Source organism: Equus asinus, chromosome 4, assembly GCF_041296235.1.
Source record: "Equus asinus isolate D_3611 breed Donkey chromosome 4, EquAss-T2T_v2, whole genome shotgun sequence".
In the NCBI taxonomy this organism is placed as follows: domain Eukaryota; kingdom Metazoa; phylum Chordata; class Mammalia; order Perissodactyla; family Equidae; genus Equus; species Equus asinus.
The window spans coordinates 68,286,361-68,304,651 of record NC_091793.1 but is presented as its reverse complement, the minus strand read 5'-3'; the positions used below and the strand labels follow the sequence as shown (position 1 = coordinate 68,304,651).

At 41.8% G+C, this 18,291-nt stretch overlaps 2 long non-coding RNA genes across 2 annotated transcripts in view; one reads left to right on the top strand and one right to left on the bottom strand.

Moving 5' to 3' along the window:
* Nucleotides 1–15,050, top strand: part of LOC139045085 (uncharacterized) — a 34,087-nt gene extending 19,037 nt beyond the window's left edge. Inside the window, exons 5-6 of the long non-coding RNA XR_011502754.1 lie at nucleotides 822–5,036; nucleotides 13,744–15,050. This is a non-coding gene — a long non-coding RNA (uncharacterized lncRNA). The remainder of the gene's footprint in view (nucleotides 1–821; nucleotides 5,037–13,743) is intronic.
* On the bottom strand, nucleotides 4,899–16,985 carry LOC139045086 (uncharacterized). The gene is made up of 3 exons (XR_011502755.1): nucleotides 16,480–16,985; nucleotides 15,111–15,305; nucleotides 4,899–5,024 (listed from the first exon to the last, which is right to left on the bottom strand). It is a non-coding gene; the product is annotated as an uncharacterized lncRNA (long non-coding RNA).
* Nucleotides 16,986–18,291: the final 1,306 nt, after the last annotated feature.

The following is an 18,291-nucleotide window of genomic DNA, read 5'->3' as shown; positions in this document are numbered from 1 at the left end:
TTCAAAGTAAGAAAGTATACTGTAATTTGCTTTAAAATACCTCAATAATAACAACAAAAAATGAAGCAAATTTGCCCAAATATTAACAATTGTTAAATCTAAGTAAGATTTTTTGAGTGTTCATTAGACTATTCTTTTCTATGTGCTTAAAAATTTTTATAATGAAAGCTTTAAAAGAGAAACAAAAAAGTGAACTTAAACAACTCTAAAACTCTTCTAGAGCTGCCTCGTTAATTCTCTAGTCCTTTACCAACAAGTCATCTTCCATCAACTGCTGTCTTCCTTCTCCCATGGTCTAAACACTTGTCGATGCATCACGCTAATTGATTGGAAACTCTGTCACCATGCTTGTATACATAACACGATAAGAAGAAGAGAAGCGTCACTGTTAGGAGGCAAAACGTCAGCAATTCTGATTTCACTGATTGAAATGTTTCACTGTTCTGTTGGAGCTGAGTGACAATTACGTCCCCCCATCAGTTTTTTCTTTTTATAATTCATTGTATTTTTATAAAATTATATGTAAGTAGTTTTAAGACTCAAATAATGCAGAAAGACAAGTCCCTTGTGTACCGTCCGTCACTTAGGAATGTGTAGAGAGCAATGAAATTAAGAGTAAGGATGACAGAGAAAATGAATAAAACCAAAATTGGTTCGTCAAAAACAGTAAGACAGAACTCTGATAAGATTTTTAAAAAAGAAAGGAAAATGTAAACAAAGAAGAAGCAACTAGAGAAAGTAGAAAAGGAGAAATAACTGAAGACAAAAATGAGATTTAAATTGTAAACTAATGTTTTTCTTTTTTTTTTTTTTTGAGGAAGATTAGCCCTGAGCTAACTGCTGCCAATCCTCCTCTTTTTGCGGGAAAGACTGGCCCTGAGCTAACATCTGTGCCGATATTCCTCCACTTTACACGTGGGATGCCTACTACAGCATGGCTTGCCAAGCGGTGCCATGTCCGCACCCAGGATCCGAACCGGCGAACCCCGGGCCGCCGAGAAGCAGCACATGCGCACTTAACCGCTGCGCCACCAGGCCGGCCCCTGTAAAATAATTTTATAGTAAATATGCACCAATATTTTAAAACCCACCAAAAAATGGATAAATTTCTGGAAAAATAAAAAGTTCTAATGTTGATGAAAGAAGAAAGAGAAAATTAGAATAGACCAATAAGCATTAAAGAAAATGAAATTGCAATTAAGCACTTCTCCCGAAAAAGCACAGGCCGAGACAGTTTGACAGGCGGGGTATGCCAAATTTTCAAAGGATGGATACTCTTATTACATACTCTGTGTTTCAAAAAATAGAAAATGAGCAAAGGCTGCCAAGATGATTTATGAGGCTAGTGTAACTCTGAATCCAAAAACTGGATAAGGACATTATTTAAAAAGTCAGTTAGGCTGATATCATATATAACATATATTTTTATATCCAATATAAAATATTAGCTAACTGAATCCAACAGTGAATTTAAAAAAATAATAACTCAATGGAGAAACTTTAGAAGCATCCCCTTGAAGATTAATGGAAAATAAAAACCTGTCTACCCCCATGACTACCCGTTAAAATTATACTGGATGCTCGGCAGTGCTATGAGAAAATGCAATAAGCGATATGGGGATTGGAAGTAAAGAGATCAGCTGTCATTTTGTGAAAAACAATATGATTAACGTAGAAAAATCAACAGAATCAACAAACCAGTGCAACTGTCTGGATGTACCGTATCTTATTCAATCAGTTCCCTGTTAACAGGCACTGGAACTGATCTTTTGCTGTTAAAAATCATGCCATGATGAATAACCCTGTGCGTGAGTTGTTACATATTTGTGGGGGTCAGTCTTCAGGGTAAATTCCCAGAAGTGGTATTGCTAAATCAAAGTGTAGATGCATATGGAAGTTTGTTAGCCAAATTCACTCCAAGTGGTTGCACCATTTTATGTCCCAACCAACAATACGTGAGTGCCTGTTTCTTCACAGCCTCGTTAACAAGGTGCATTGTCAAACATTTGGATTTTTGTAAATCTGATAGGTGTAAGGTGTTATTAGTATCTTATTGTAGTTTTCATTTACATTTCTCTATAGTGTAGGTTGAGTGAGGTTGAAAATCTTTTTGTATGTTTAAAACCATTTGCTGGGTCCCGCCAGGTGGTGCAGTGGTTAAGTTCACATGTTCCGCTTTGGTGGCCCGGAGTTTGCTGGTTCAAATCCCTGCTGTGGACCTATGCACTGCTTGTCAAGCCATGCTGTGGCAGGAGTCCCACATATAAAGTAGAGGAGATGAGAACGGATGTTAGCTCAGGGCCAGTCTTCCTCAGCAAAAAGAGGAGGATTGGCAGCAGATGTTAGTTCAGGGCTAATCTTCCTAAAAAAAAAAAAACACCCGTTTGCCTGTGTTTTTCTGGTCTCTTTTTACCTATTTTTCTATTGAGTTTTTGCTTTTCTCAGTTTTTGAAAAGTAGCTTTGTTTTTTTTGTAGTTAAAAAGAGGGAAACAATCTGAATGTCCACAAATTTGGGGATGGGTTAATTATTCTATATGCATACTATGCGATACTATACAGCTATAAAGATTAAAGTTGGTAGGCTATGATTCTATGGAAAGATCCCCACCTATACTGTTCAATAAAAAAGCAATGTTTAGAATAATTTAAATACCATGATCCCATCTCAGAAAAAAATAAGGTCATACATAAGGCTGTATGTAAGAAACTGTTATATTTTCCACTGGGAAGTTGCCAAGGGTTGAAGATGAAGAGAAAGGTTTTATTTTTCATTTTATAGCCTTCAGTATTGCACAGAGAGTTTGAACAGCAAATCTCAATCAACAAACTCAGTCCATAGTGTGCATAAGGTGCAAGAAACTCTTTTCAGATTCCGAGCCCCATCCCTCTGGCAAATGGGAAATTCAACCGCAGTTGTCATGGGCCCTCCTCCCTTCACCCACAGAGCGAAGGCCCTGCAGTCTAACACAGCGGCCACGTGTCTTTCAACGACTGAAATAAAGACCACCACAGGTAGAGGGAATACAAAGCTGAGTGTATTCACTTGCCAGGCAGGGAAACACACACCGGAGAAGAAACTCACTGAGTAGTTCTCCGAGAAAAAAATCAAAGGGTTTTTTTAAGGACCAAAAAAGTGGTTGTGCTAAGCGTTGGATACCAGCACCCTGGAGAGAACCAAAGGAGCCTACAGACCTGTGTAGAGGTGGCTGAAGCAAGTCCTGTCATCGGTTGGTCACTTAGGTCCTGCAAGGGGCTGGAGTACGGGGGTCACTCAAAGTTCACGGTCCTTCCTCAGCGTTAACTGATCGGCCCCACGCCATGGAATACAAGGTTCAGTTTGTACATCCCTGGGCAAACGCTGCTGCCCGTGGAAAGTGTTCTACCATCCCCTCTCTTAGCCCTCCCTTTCCCACAGCGTCACGGTGACCGCAGAGAGCACAGGCAGTTTCCCAGATTTCAGGTCTACGCTGCTATCTTTGATTCACATGACAGTCTCACACGATTTCTATGTGTTTATTTAGGTCACTTTGGTTTCTTTTGTTGTAGAATCTTCTAGCCTGTGAACCAACAGAATAGTGGTGGTGCAGCACCACTTAAGACCGTGCTAAAAATGCACTTGACGCAGCTGCAGGGAGAACACAGCCAACGTCACAGAACGTCCCCTAACAGCCTCCTGTCTGGTGCTCAGCTGTAAACTTCCCATTGGTTGGCTGTTCCCACCTGGGACGACCACTTGACTTGTTCTTGACTTTTATGAAGGAAGCACTGTCTCACCCTGAAGCATCTACTCAAACGCAAAAGGAGGTATTAGGCAGGGCTCAAACGCTGCTGTGTCTTGTCAGCGTTAACTACAGTGCGTCTGTTTCCAGCACCGTGGCAGCAACTAGGACAAGGCTTTCTTGCTGAACCTGTATAGTGACACAGTCCACACAGCTTCACTTGCTGTCATTGCCTTTGTTAGGGACAGTTTCAAAGGCAGCATTCCAAATCAGAGATCCTAAGCCAGAGGACGAAACGCACACACGGAGTACTGGAACCATGATCTCAGGCACATGGATATAAGAGCCAGGTCATTGAGACGCCACCAGCGGAGAGGTAGGAATGCTCCTTAATGGTGGAGGAACCTTTCCCAGGTGACACACCCCTTCCTCTCTCTGAGTCCCAACTTTTGTAGTGATAACGCTGTCGCACAAATACGGGAAGCCATGACAGGTGTACCCTGTAATTTGGGTAAATTGTCTAAGTATCCTTCTCAAGAGTCTGAGAGGCGTTATGACCAAATACGCCTGAGATTACAACACAGGAGAGCAGAGAGATTTTCCTTGATGGATCAGTTGAGAGAAAGAGTGTTAGTAGTCATTTCCTGTGTCGTGGCACGATCAGCGATATTTTAACTGGCTTCACAGAAAACTTATCATCCTGGATGGCGTAATTTTTACTGATGAGGTTGTTAATTGTGAGCTCGTCAGAAGCAAAATTTAATTTCCACGGATGAATCTTATCATAACTGGAGCTGGTGGGATTTTTAGCAGAAAACTTCAATAGAAGGGACCTCCTGGTATCCAGGGAAGGGGCACAAACTCAGTTAGTTACATATCCTAAGGCTCCTCCAGCCTTACTGAGTCCAACAGATGTGTTATCTATACAAAGTCTATCCCAGAATTAGGAGAATTGGGATGGTCATTTAAAAAACAAAATGTTTTGTAATTTAAAGTAGTTAACAAAAGAAAATGTAAATCAGTAGGCCTATTTATAGGTACTGAACTTGATCCAAAGAGCTTGGGTTCAGCAGTCACTTCCACCTCGACCTCTGCTCTGGAGGAGGAATGTGCTGGCAGTCCTGACTCAGCTGTTCGATGCAGCCTGACAACCATGTCTGCGCTGATGTTTGTCCTGCCACGGTTCAACTTATCATTTCATTCCCTATAGGGTCCATAATCAAGATTCCCTGGTGTGTCCTTTCAGACTTTATGATATTTCTTCCAGGAAACTCAACCTCTGATCTGGCGCTTCTAGAAAGGACCTGTAGGCAAATGTAAGCAGAAAAATTACAAACCAGCCTGTGGTTGATATGACTAAATTGCTCTGGTTAATTTTTATAATCAGCATACAGAATGGAGGGAAGTAGAATCCTCTATTAAGATATAATACTTATGATTTATTCACTGTATAAGGGTCTGGGAGCATGGTTTTTCTGAACCTGAAAAGTATATAACCACTGAAACACACTTATATAAATAACAAGTTACTTATATGTAATTCAACTAGAAAGACTGAAGTTTTCTTTTGACATTTTCAGGTTTTAATATTTTGGTTTGGTAAACAAAATCACTCTCGTATGAGTTTTCAGTTTTTTAAACCTGTGCTATCTAATATAATAGCCGCTAGCCACATGTAGCTATTTAAAATTAAATTATTTAAAATCAGATAAAATTAAAAATTCAGTTCCTCAGACATACTAGTCACATTTCAAGTGCTCAACAACTACACGTGGCTGGTAGTTATAGTATTGGACAGTGCAGATCTGGGACATTTCCACTGTCTCAGAAAGCTCTATTGGACAGTGCTAATCTAGAGAATGCCATATGAATCTGGTTGTATTCTTTGCCTCTCCTTTGTAAGATGAAGAACCAAATCTTGTGTTTCTCCATGGCTGCCCAGGAAACCCCAAAGATATTTTAGCTGTAAAAGACATCTTAACAGTTTCATGATTGCAAATTTGGGAAAGAGCAATATTAAAAAGAGTCATCAGGATAGATTGGTCACAAAAACAAGATGTTGTTGTCTTGGAACAGTTGCTGTCTTGGCTGTGTCATTAAACAGAGTAACAATAAAATATTTAAAATAAAGAGAAGTTAAAATAATAATCATTAAATTTATTAGTCATTCTTTTTTTTGGATGAGGAAGATTGGCCCTGAGCCAGCAGCTGTGCCAGTCTTCCTCTATTTTGTATGTGGGACACTGCCACAGCGTGACTTGATGAGTGATGTGTAAGTCCACAGCTGGGATCCGAACCCACAAACCCTGGGCCCCCAAAGCAGAGGGAAAGGACTTAATCACTACACTACCGGGCTGGCCTCTATTAGTTATTCTTGAAGTGAAGATTCCTTGTTGCTTCTTGAAACAAGCCAGGAGCATGGTAAAACGTGACATGAAAGCAAAGCAGTAGACATTTGAGAGTCAGAGTTTGCACTAGGTGAGGCAATGTAAAGTTCTCACCTTCTCAGAGTGTACAGCAGGCGAGAGTAACTCTTTATTTCCTCCTGTGGAGAGCAGACTACAGGCTAAGGTGAGAATTTTTCCTTAGCTGTCAGTCCTCTCCTTTCTATCACAGCTAAGCTTTTTACTTATTGATGGTATTATAGCACTGTATATATTTAAACATATACATATATAATATACAATGTCCAATAGCATTTATATTTGAAAATGTAAATTTAAATCTTAAATAACATTATAAAACAATGTATCTATTACATTATTTTACCATTTTGATTTGTTTTCTAAAGAATATGTTTGTGTATAGGCAAGCATATAAGTAAAAACTATTGGGTTAAAAAAACTACATTGTGATAATTCAGTAATTTTTTTCTCTCTGTTTTAGGAATTCTGATTTTCCTAGAAATTTTTTTCTATTAAAAATTAGTCATTACTTTCAAATATAAAAGTCAGCAAGAGTTTTTAGAAATTTAAGCATCCTTAAATAATCTGCAATCACTATTGATATTAAAATTATCATAAAAATTACATTTTTAGAATTTCCATACTTTGATTAGAGTACCTCTGCAGATTCACATAATTTGCAGCATGTCTGAAGTCCAAAATCAATTCTTTTCATGAAGATTTTGATTATATAATTCAATTTGGTTGAACACAAATGTTTACATTTTCACATTCTCAAACATTTATGAAAACAATGTTAGTTTAAAATGAATAAAAACAGTATAGGAAATATATAGAGTTCAGATTGATTATCCTTTCTGTGAGAAAATAAAGCAAATTTTGCATAGACTAGAACATTATGCTAACATCATTTTTATACTGTGATAAAATCAGGAGGGCGTCATAGAAAAGTAGTCTATTTCCTAAGGATTGCCTTTGACTAGAAATATTGTTTGAGGGTGAAACCGGCAAACAGCCATTGATGATTAAGCATCTAGGTACTCAAGTTTTTTCCTTTTTGCAGTTACTGATTACAGGTTTTAGCTGTGTAGCCCACCCATTGTTAACTGTGCTGCTTAGGCAATCTGCTACCTGACTCCCACCAGGCTCCTACAGATAACATCTCCCTGGAGCCTGGGTCACCATGGTAATGGGTGTGTGAGCTGTTTTTCAGGAATTAGAACTCCTTGTCCACTTCAGGCCAGTTGAGGCCACCAGCCCACACAGATGTCTGATAGGCGACCTTTTGACATCAAGAAGCTAAAAACTCCACCCTCTGATCATGCTAACACCGCCATTTTGTGAACATGGGTCCTATGAAGAGGCATGGAGTCTGACTATGCTTGCGCAGATCATGGATTACCTCACCTCTCCTCACCTCCAATCACCTCTCTCCACATTTCAGACCACCTTGCCCCCATCCCATAAATATCCCTGAGTCCCTGTTTTTGGGGAAGCCAATTTGGGGCTCATGCTCTGGCTTCCTCACATGGCTGCCTTGGAAGTAAACTCTCTCTCTGCTGCGATGTCATCGTCTTGGTGTTTGGCTTTCTGGGCGGCGGGCAAAAACGAACCTGGTTCAGTAACAAATGGCGAGCCAGCCAGGAGCTAAGTGCAGATGGACCTTTTTGCCCGAGATTCGTGAGCCCCTTTCCAGTATGGAGGACCTGTGGGTGCGTCCAGCAGCTGCCGGGTGCATTTCTCCTGGGACTGTTCTGGGACTCTTTCCTGGCTTGGCGCTGCCGACTGCTTGGTGCATAGTTTCACTTTCAGTAGAGAGACAGCTTCTTGGTTTGGAAGATGTCTTTTTGGTGAGTAACTTGGGTACAAGTGATCGCATTCTTATTCCTCCTTCGTTTAAGTCTGACTTCCGAAAGGAAGCCTTGGTTTGGCAGGGGACGCCCTCCGGGACTTCCAACAAAGGAAGCCTTGGTCTGACCTTCATTGTGAGGGTCTTGGTTTCGAGGATGCTCAATAATAAGTAAGAACTAGGGGATCCACTCACAGAAGTGCTCTTGGCTTGGCTTGGTTTGGTTTGTTTTGAGATCTGGTTCTAGCTGCTGCATAAATATACTTTGACCGGCCGGGTCTAAATTCTGAAACAATGGGGAATGCTAATTCCATTCCTCCCTGCAGCCCCCTAGGCTGCATTCTTCAAAATTGGACAACTTTCAATTACAAGTCCATGAAGAAGAAAAAGATGGTATTTTTCTGTAACACCACATGGCCACAGTCAGAGAGTTCTCTGATCTTAATAACTTAATCAAATTTGGAATCTCAGCTTCCACTCGTGGTGTTACTGATGCTAATGGAAGCTCCACACCCCACCCTAACCCCACCTCTGCCTGGTGTTGAAGCGTCCATGTTCCACCCCGGGAGCTCTCCTCTGGTTTTTGGGCCCCTGGAGTGATTCCAGGTTGGCCCCTTGGTCAATCATTGACTGACAATCTGGAACCCGGTTTTCTCTCCTGTCAAGAGCTTATTGAGGATTTTAGGCACCTACTAAGTCAGTTGTGGGGACGGGAGACCGGTAATTTATTCTGTAAACTGTCTTGCCCAGGAACTGTTGTTTGTGTGACCTTATCTTGATGACTCTTGGGAAGAGGCTGGGAGGGTGAGGCCTGATCACCTCTTTCCCTTCTTTGTCTGTCTCGTTCATCACCTCCTCTGTTGTCATCAGCTAGGGGTTCAGTTCAGGCTGGACCTGAGCAGACCCTAGACCTTCTGTAAAGTCAAAACTTGGAAAACTTTCTGCTAGGGACTTAACTCTCAACCCTGGCACTGGGAGCCCACCCCGGCCAGCTCCAAGCCTTTGCCTCTTGCCTCCCTGGCTTGCCTTGTGCTGAATGGGACTTGACTAAATCTTATAACTATATTGACACCTGTGGTCAGGCTCTGCACCCTTCTCCGGCCCACTGTCAGTCAGACACTTACTGTCAGTCAGCCTTAGCACCATGCGGATGCCCCAAGCATCTGTGGAGTCTCACCCCTCGGGTGCATTTTAATTAATTGGAAATGCTTTCAACTTTGGATAGGTTATGCCCCAGAAACTCCATCTTGGAGAAAACGTGAGTGGTTTCTCTGTGCCTTTATGCTGTATTTGGACAGGTAGATCAACCCATAGTGTCATTTGAGTCACAACCCAATTTCTGAGAAATCAAGAGCAACTGTCCTAGGAAAATCCTTGTAAGACTGGACATGCAGCTCTAGAGGCAGTTCCACCCATTTCCCTTATCTCAGAGAGCTTGCAAATCCTCTGGGGACTATCTAGCCCATCACTAATTTCTAAGACTGAATAATAAAAGGGGGAAAAGGCCAAAAAAATGGCCAGAAGAGCACCTTTGCCAAAAATCTAGCATCTTGATTGTCTTCTCCACAAATATTAGTAAAAAGGCTTAAAACAAAATTTGGATTCATACCTAGGGAGCTTTGTATTACTGTACCTGATTCATGGCAGTAATTTTTAAAACAATAGCTGTGGAGATTCTGTGTATGTGTGTCTATATGTATGTCAGATGTGTGTGATATTTTTACCTCCAGATGGTATGGCCAAAATTGAGAACTCTGTTTAATTGGCTTAAAGTAAGCGCTTACCTAAATTATTTATAAATGGAAAAGAAATTAATCCAAATGTTTTTTAAGTTAACATGCTATAAAATTAATCTTTGGTAAATGAAAGCTCATTTAAATTTGTTGGTTTGATTAGAATGGACATGCCCTCAGAGTCAGCACTGGACGTGATGCAGACACGCAGCCTTTATTCTACATTTACTGGTCGAATAAGCTGATGCAATCTCTGTCACCAAACTGGTTAGCAGAAATAATTTTAAATGATGGCTAATTTTGTCTAATGTTTCATGAAGTTTTATAGGCAATCTAAATAATTATTGGGAATGAGTAAACTAAATGTGGAAAAGATAAAAGTGTTGGGTGAGCTTTTAAAAATAATTATGTCTTATGACATGTATATTTAAAATAGCTTCCAAAATCTTTCTGGTAACTTGAAACTTTGAGGTGTTGCTAGATAAAATTGAGTGATAAAAAACTCACTGAATACCTCAGTCATTTTTCAAATGAGATAAAATACTGAAACATTATCATTAGACATGTCTAGGTTTATCTATGTTTGGCTTCTTATTGCAAAGAAACTAAAATGTGTTTGGGTCTAATAGTAAACATGTCTTGTATTTTATTAAGATTGCACCATGAAGTAGCATGTTCCTAGAAATTATAAAACATATTTATATTGGGGGCTGGCCCAGTGCTGCAGCAGTTAAGTTCACACGTTCCTCTTCTTGGTGGCCCGGGGTTCGCCGGTTCGGATCCCAGGTGTGGACATGGCACCACTTGTCGCACCATGCTGTGCTACGCGTCCCACATATAAAGTAGAGGAAGATGGGCACGATGTTAGCTCAGGGCTAATCTTCCTCAAAAAAAAAAGTATAAATTTGCCAAGCCACAGTATGCTAATGTAAAGGACAGTTCATAATTGCTTAGTTTTTAGTAGGATCTGTATGGGTTAAAAATTCTAATTAATATATGTAATTAAAGCTACTAAAAATTAATAAGGCAAACAACTCTGTATACAAGGAAATTAAAATGTATGTTTTCAGTAAAGAAGCTATAAAGAATGGAAGTATTTTTGTTTGTTAGGTTAAGAAAGATAAATTTGTCCTCAAGTACTAGAAGGGAAGAAAGGAAGCATGGGACAAATTCTGAATGTAAAAAGAAAGTTATAGAAGGTTTGTGAAAGAGAAATTCTGAAGGGAGTTTTATGCCTGGTCAAGTTGGCTAAGATTAAAGTAATTCCAATTAAGTAAATGAGTTTTAATGAAAAAAACAATAAGCTGGTACAAAAATTAAAATTTTTTCTCTCTAAAGGATAATTTTCTTGAACTTTTGGTCTGCTCTTGATAAAGAGGTTATAAAAGGCTTTTTCTTTATTTTTGATAAGTCTACCTAAAAGACAGAAAATCTATGTTTTGTTACAATAATTCCCTCTGTTCAGAAAGACTGGAGTCTCTATTCAGATATTTTGACTGTTTTAGCTGTTTGCCCTTGACTGGTTCTGTTGTCACTTTGAATGGATGACTGAGCATGGTTTCCGATCTGAACAAGTGTTTTAAAACCTTTTGATGTTTTTGACAAGCTCTCCCCACCACCAAAATATTCAAATCCTGAATACTTTCATTTGGCTTGGAAGAAGGAAGAGAATTTCTCTGAGGATTTTCAGAGGGCCCCTGAGACTTCTCAAGGAAATTTCCTCCTGCTTCCTAGAAGGAGGAAGACACTAAGCTAATTAGGCTTATTTGGTATGTTAAATTACATGGGAAACATTGTCAAATAAGTGATGATAAACTTTCTAGGGTGGTATTATGTGAGTCAATGTTATTGATATAAATGTTTTAAAAATTATATAACATTCCTAAAATTCTGATTGGTCCTGGTTGTCAGCCACAATTCTGGTTATTATTTTAAAGTATTATATGTCACAAAACTAATCAAATTTCTTTGTCAGTTGCCATTTTGGGATCTTGTTGTTTACAGACAGTTATTGTTTTACTCTGATGCTTTCGCAAAATGTTTCATCTTCAGAGAAATTCATGGAAAGGACTCTGACACTCTAGAATAAGGTTCCTTTTTTTTTTTTTTTTAAAGATTTTTATTTTTTCCTTTTTCTCCCCAAAGCGCCCCTCCGGTACATAGTTGTATATTCTTCGTTGTGGGTCCTTCTATTTGTGGCATGTGGGACGCTGCCTCAGCGTGGTTTGATGAGAAGTGCCATGTCCGTGCCCAGGATTCGAACCAACGAAACACTGGGTCGCCTGCAGCGGAGTGCATGAACTTAACCACTCAGCCACGGGGCCAGCCCCAAACAGGTTAAGATTTCTTTGCAGTGCTTTCTTTTTTTTTTTTTTGAGGAAGATCAGCCCTGAGCTAACATCTGCTGCCAATCCTCCTCTTTTTGCTGAGGAAGACTGGCTCTGAGCTAACATCCATGCCCACTTCCTCTACTTTCTATGTGGGATGCCTGCCACAGCATGGCTTGACAAGCGGTGCCATGTCCACAATGGGGATCCGAACTGGTGAACCCAGGGCCGCCGAAGCAGAATGTGTGCACTTAACTGCTGCACCAGTGGGCCAGCTAGAATAAGGTTTCTAATAAACTTTCAGATCGTAAAACTGAACTGGGTAAGAAATTACAGAACTCTAACAGAGAAACTCATGACCTCATACAACTGCTAACAGAAGATTAAGATCACGAATTGATTACACAGGACTGAATGAACTGATGAGGATGATTATGATTTATAGGACTTTTCATTTGAGATATTGCTGATTTTTTGATGTTCTGTTTCCAGATTTAAGGAAGTCTTTTCTCTTTTTCTCTCATGCTAACTATGACATATCAATTTGATAAATTATACCTTTGTAAGCAGATTTGAAACGCTTATTTTTCTCCCTGCCTGATCCCTCCAGGATTTGGAAACTCTTAATGAGTGAGTATCGTTTTCATGGCAATGTAGTTATTTGCCATAAGTTCAATAAGAGTCTGTTCTCCTTATAACAGGACACAATTGGAAACATTGGTTATCTTACCAAGGCTTTGACTGGAATGTCATATTTGAGAGAAACTGGCATAGACTCAGATATGACCAGACAGCCTTTAAGAAACAAGGGTTGGACTTTGTGGAACAAAGCCACTTGGAAATATTGGCCTGGTACCTTGTTTACAAGGATTCCAGGACCCCGGGTAAGTAAGGAAGGTCACTTATCTGGCAGGCGCCTGGAACTCGAAATATATTGGAGGTCCTCAAGAAGAGAGGAATCCACCCAAATCTGTAGGTATTGCAGGCAAAATCTGATGACAAGTCTTTGGCTTGGTTTTCTTGGCCTCGAGAGGCCTTTAAAGTTCAACCTGAGATTCCTCAGAAAGAGTTCCAGCAAAGCAGATTTGAAAGAACCTATATAATCACTTGCTATTCTTACTGTACTTCTGTAAATAATTGAGGCAATTTTCTTGAAACGAAACTTATCTTGCAAACCAATTAGTATTAATTTGGCTATCTTTGGTAAAAATGAGGGTGATTTCAGAGAGAAAAATTATGTTTCAATAAAAGCTATAGTACACATTCATGGATATTAGGTTCTAGTCCTGATAATTGTCTTTGAGGTTTTTATTTTATATCTGTTAACTGGACTGGATCCTGAATTCTTCTAGTCTCTTGAAATATCTGGCCACAAATCTCCAAATTAATGTTTTCAATTTTTTTCCCATTATTTTCATTTGGAATCATTGAGAACTGAACCTGCCCTTTTTCCTGAACCTTTGCAAACTGAAGCTGGACAAATTAATATAAACTTAAGAGAATTCACATCTGTTGCTGTGTAAGACACTCAGTAAGATACCTGAAGACCTGATAACATCATCAGAGACATTTCAAACTGCAAAAGATGCTTTGATTCTGACGCCCAGAAATCTTTTGACTGTCTGCTGCCTGGACTGAGAAAGGTTTATAATTTGCTGGTTTATAATTTGCACCCACCATTAACCGTGTTTTTCTTTTTGTCTCTCTAGAAATACTTCTTATTAAATACCTGGTTACTTGCTAACACAATATGGGCTGAACTTTGGGAGCCCACCTGCATCACCGTCTCACTAAGGGACTGGTCCAATGAGATGGAACAACCTATGCTCCTCACCAACAGGATAACCCCTCAAGATTGAAGATGAACAACAAAAGGGGGGATTGATATGGGTTAACACAAGGTTAACATAAGGGAAGCCATATTGTAAAGAAGAAACCATATTGTAACTTTGAATGACCTCTGATTAACTAACCCAGACATGCTCTGTAGATTTTATGGACCCTGCCAGCTGCTATAATTTGATAAGTTTGTTCTTTTGAGTTCCTTAGGAATGTGATGACCCCCAGGTAGAGAGTCTGTGCTGATGGCCATCATCATTGACAACTGAAAGATCAGGGTATAGGCCATTGCTCTGGTCTCTGATGCATCTCCAGTAAAACAAAAGACTATCAGAAACTGAGACCAGATGTCTTCCCCACCTGGAGAACAGATGGAGGCCCCACTGGGATTAGGTCTATTTTTCAGGGACTGTTAAAATTTGGGTTGTCTATACTTCTTGTCCTTCTGATAAGCCAGGAACATGAGAATATTTCCAAATGAGTGCTAAAAATGTCATTCCTTTAACCCAGATCTATGCCCCAATTGAGCAGGAAGTAGCTAGATCGGTCATCGCCCCAAATCCCTCAAGAATGAGAAGTGACCAAACAATAGGGGGGATTGAAACCAGCAAACAGCCATTGATGATTAAGTATCTAGGTACTAAAGTTTTTTCCTCTTTGCAGTTACTGATTATAGCTTTTAGCTGTTTAACCCAGCCATTGGTAACTGTGCTGTTTAGGCAATCTGCTACCTGACTCCCACCAGGGTCCTATAGATAACATCTCCCTGGAGCCTGGGTCACCATGGTAATGGGTGTGTAAGCTGTTTTTCAGGAATTAGAACTCCTTGTCCACTTCAGGCCAGTTGAGGCCACCAACCTCTCAATGGGGCTCAAGCAGATGTCTGATAGGCAACCTTTTGACATCAAGAGGCTAAAAACTCCACCCTCTGATCATGCTAATACCGCCATTTTGTGAACATGGGTCCTATGAAGAGTCATGAAGTCTGACTACGCTTGTGCAGATCATGGATTACCTCACCTCTCCTCACCTCCAATCACCTCACTCCACATTTCAGACCACCTTGCCCCATCCCATAAATATCACTGAGTCCCTTTTTTTGGGGAAGCAAATTTGGGGCTCATGCTCCCACTTCCTCACTTGGCTGCCTTGGAAGTAAACCCTCTCTCTGCTGTGATGTTGTCATCTCACTGTTTGGCTTTCTCGGGGGGAGGAGTGGAGGGGGGCAAACACGAACCTGGTTCAGTAAAAAGGGGCTGGCCTGGTGGCGCGTAGCTGTTAAGTTTGTGTGCTTTGCATTGGCGGCCCAAGGTTCACCATCCTGGATCTTGGTTGTGGAACTACACACTGCTTATCAAACCATGCTGTGGCAGGCATCCCACATATAAAGTAGAGGAAGATGGGAACAGATGTAAGCTCAGGGCCAATCTTCCTGAAAAAAAAGAAAGAAATATTGTTTGGGATTTTCCTCTTTTTACACTTAAATAACAACTATTAACACTTTCAACTGTAGAAAGCACTGAGCTATAACCTAATAACCTTCTATTTGTAACATAATAACCAAGGTCATTAACCCAAATCTTTGTTTCCCTTTAGAGCTGCTGTCTCAGCAGGAACGGTTTTCTTAAAAGACCCAAAACATTTAAAACATTGGAAATCAATTTTTTCTTTTGGAAATTCTTGAGGTTTTAAAAAAATTAATATAATGACTCATAAGTTTCCATAAACCAATTAGCACAAGAGCTCCCAAAGAATTTAAGAAACCTTGTAATCTGATTCATGAAATTTCTCCCACCAAGTGTGAGAGCTGCCTGCCTGGCCTCGATGATCCCAGAGGGCACACTATCGACAGGCGGTGCAGCCCAGCCGAAAGGCTGCGTGCGTCACAGGCCTGAGGACGCCCCTCGAGGGAGGGGTGGAGAGTTCCGAGCACGGCAGCCCCCACTTTAACGCAGAACCCACAGAAGGGACGCCTTCTTCAGCCAGAGGACAGACTGAAAGCAAGCTCAGGAAATGACACTGATTGTCGCTTTTCTCCTGAAAAGCCACCAAGACTGAAAGCTCAGTTGACAAAACTTGAAAGTTAAAATAGTCTCACAGAGGCCTGCTGGGAATTAGAAAAAGTCACAAGATACGGTAACTGGGTCACCCTCAGTTAACAAGAATAAACCCAGGGATGCGGAGTGAGCGCAGTTCTGTCAGCACTGGGAGAATCACCCACAGGCTGGGGCCCCACGAGACCAAACCCGAGCACAAAAGGGCACCTTTCGGCTCAGAGTCCAGCAACACTGGCCTCAGCAAAGTGAGGTTCGTCAGGGTAATTTTGGTAGGACCTCCAGACACCAGAAAAGAAAATGAAGACCAGCAGAGGTGGAGGGTCACGAAGCTGAGTCTGTCAGCTTGCAAGAGAGCCCCTGCCAGGGAAGAAACTGACTCAGAGTAGGACCCTGAGAACAAAATGTGTGTGTGTTGTCAGCTGTCAAGGACTAGAAAGACAGTCACGCTAGGCAAGCTCTGAAAACTAGCACTCTAGACAAACCGAGTAAGCCCACAAGTTTTCACAGGTGGCTAAGATCAGCAAAGAATTGCAAGTTAGGGTCTGCAACCTTGGCAAGCCACGTGCAAGTCCCCCAGCAGCAAGGGAGCAGAAGCTCCTTCCTACAGCAAAGCCACAGTCGGAAAGGCTGTTGCAAACAGAGTCCAGAGGGGCGGGGCTTTTCACTCGCTGCGTTGTGACAGCCTCTCATTGGCCGAGCTTCCAGCCAGTCAACAAGAGGAAGTCTTTCTTCTTCCTGCTGGGCTCTGCTGTCCATGTAGGGCCTGAGAGCTCCCCCTCTTGGCCTCCTGACTCCAATTTAATGAGGTTTCTGTTTGTTAATTTGACAGTGAGGTCCTGCAAGGGCCTGGCATCCTGGGGTCAGGTAAAGTGCACCATCCTTTATCAGCTTTAACTGAGGAGTACCAATATCGGTGAAACACAACCTTCAGTCTTGCTATCTCCTAGGCAAGTGCTGCTGCAAGGGGCACTTTTCCTTTTCACGTGAGTCCCCTTCTCCTCGTGGCCATCATTCACACACATTACTAGGAATCACCCGGTCTGGGTAGGCGAGGTTCCTTTTAGCCCCAAGGCTATGCTGCTTCTGTGCCGTGTGACACTTGGAGGGGAGAGGGGGCGCCTAGATTCAGGCAGCCATTTTCCTCGGAGCTTGGCCGCTCCCCAGGGTCCAGCCCTGCTGCTCAGGGAGCCCTAGGTCTCGCTCCTACACACACAGACATACACAATTATTTCTTCTTAATCTGGGGGAAGTCCCTTCCACTGTCTTCCTATTTCCTTCATGAGACCCCTCTCCCCTCACTGAAATACTTCTGCCTCAATATCTTTAGGGCCTTTTGAGGGTGAGGGTGAAATATCCCAGAAAGAGGACAATCTTGCTGACAAATTCTATCTCCATCTTGGCTCAAACCAATAGCCAGTAGCATTCACTTACTTACACATCTGTCTCCTGCCGAGTGGCCTAGGGGCTGGCTGTTGACAGGCCCATGGCTACTGTTGTTGGGCAGTTGGCCCAGTAGGTTGTTTATGGTTTATTTCCTCTCCCTATTGTGGAAAATCCACTAGGCCCCTAGTGGCCTGGCTTGAGCCCCAGGCTGCCTAGAGCCCTCACTGTGGAGGCAGGTCCTCTCTCAGCTCCGGGCTTCTCTCCTTCCCTTTCCTTGATGCCCTCCATCAAAGCTGACCTTTCCTTCCTCTAAAGGAGCGCTTCTCAGAGTGTGAGTCCAGGACAAGCGGCAGCAGTATCTCCTGGGAACGTGTTAGAAATGCAGACTCTCAGGCTCCACCCCCGACCTGCTGAGTCAGAAGCTGGGGGCCGGGCCCAGCGCTCTGTGTTAACGAATCCTCTAGGTGATTCTGAGGCATGCTCAGGTTTGAGAATCACAGCTCTACATCATTGCCACAACGATATGGCTCTCGTACCATCAGCATCACCCGGGAACTTGCTGGAAATGCAAGTTCATGAGCCTCAGGCCAGAAAGCCTAATCAAAATCTCAGGTGGGGCCAGGAATCAGTGGTTTATCAAGCTCGGCAGGTGATTCTTACACACCCTTAAATTTGAGAATCACTGCTCTAAATTTCTCTCAGGGTTCAGCTCTCTGATTTTGAATGGGAAAATGAACTTTAAAAGAGAAAACAATTTCCCGCTCATAATTTTCACGGAACAGGCGAGGCCTCGGAACTCGATCCTTTGTCACCCGACGAGAAATATGAACGCGTTTAACCCAGTGGATGTCGAACTTTGTGACAGGGCTGGAGGGGAGCCAAATTCGCCACCACGAAATGTGTGTCTTGGGCACGAGGCAGTTTTCCTTTAGCTCCCTCCCCTTAACCACCTAGAAGAATTTAGGTGGAGGGTGTGTT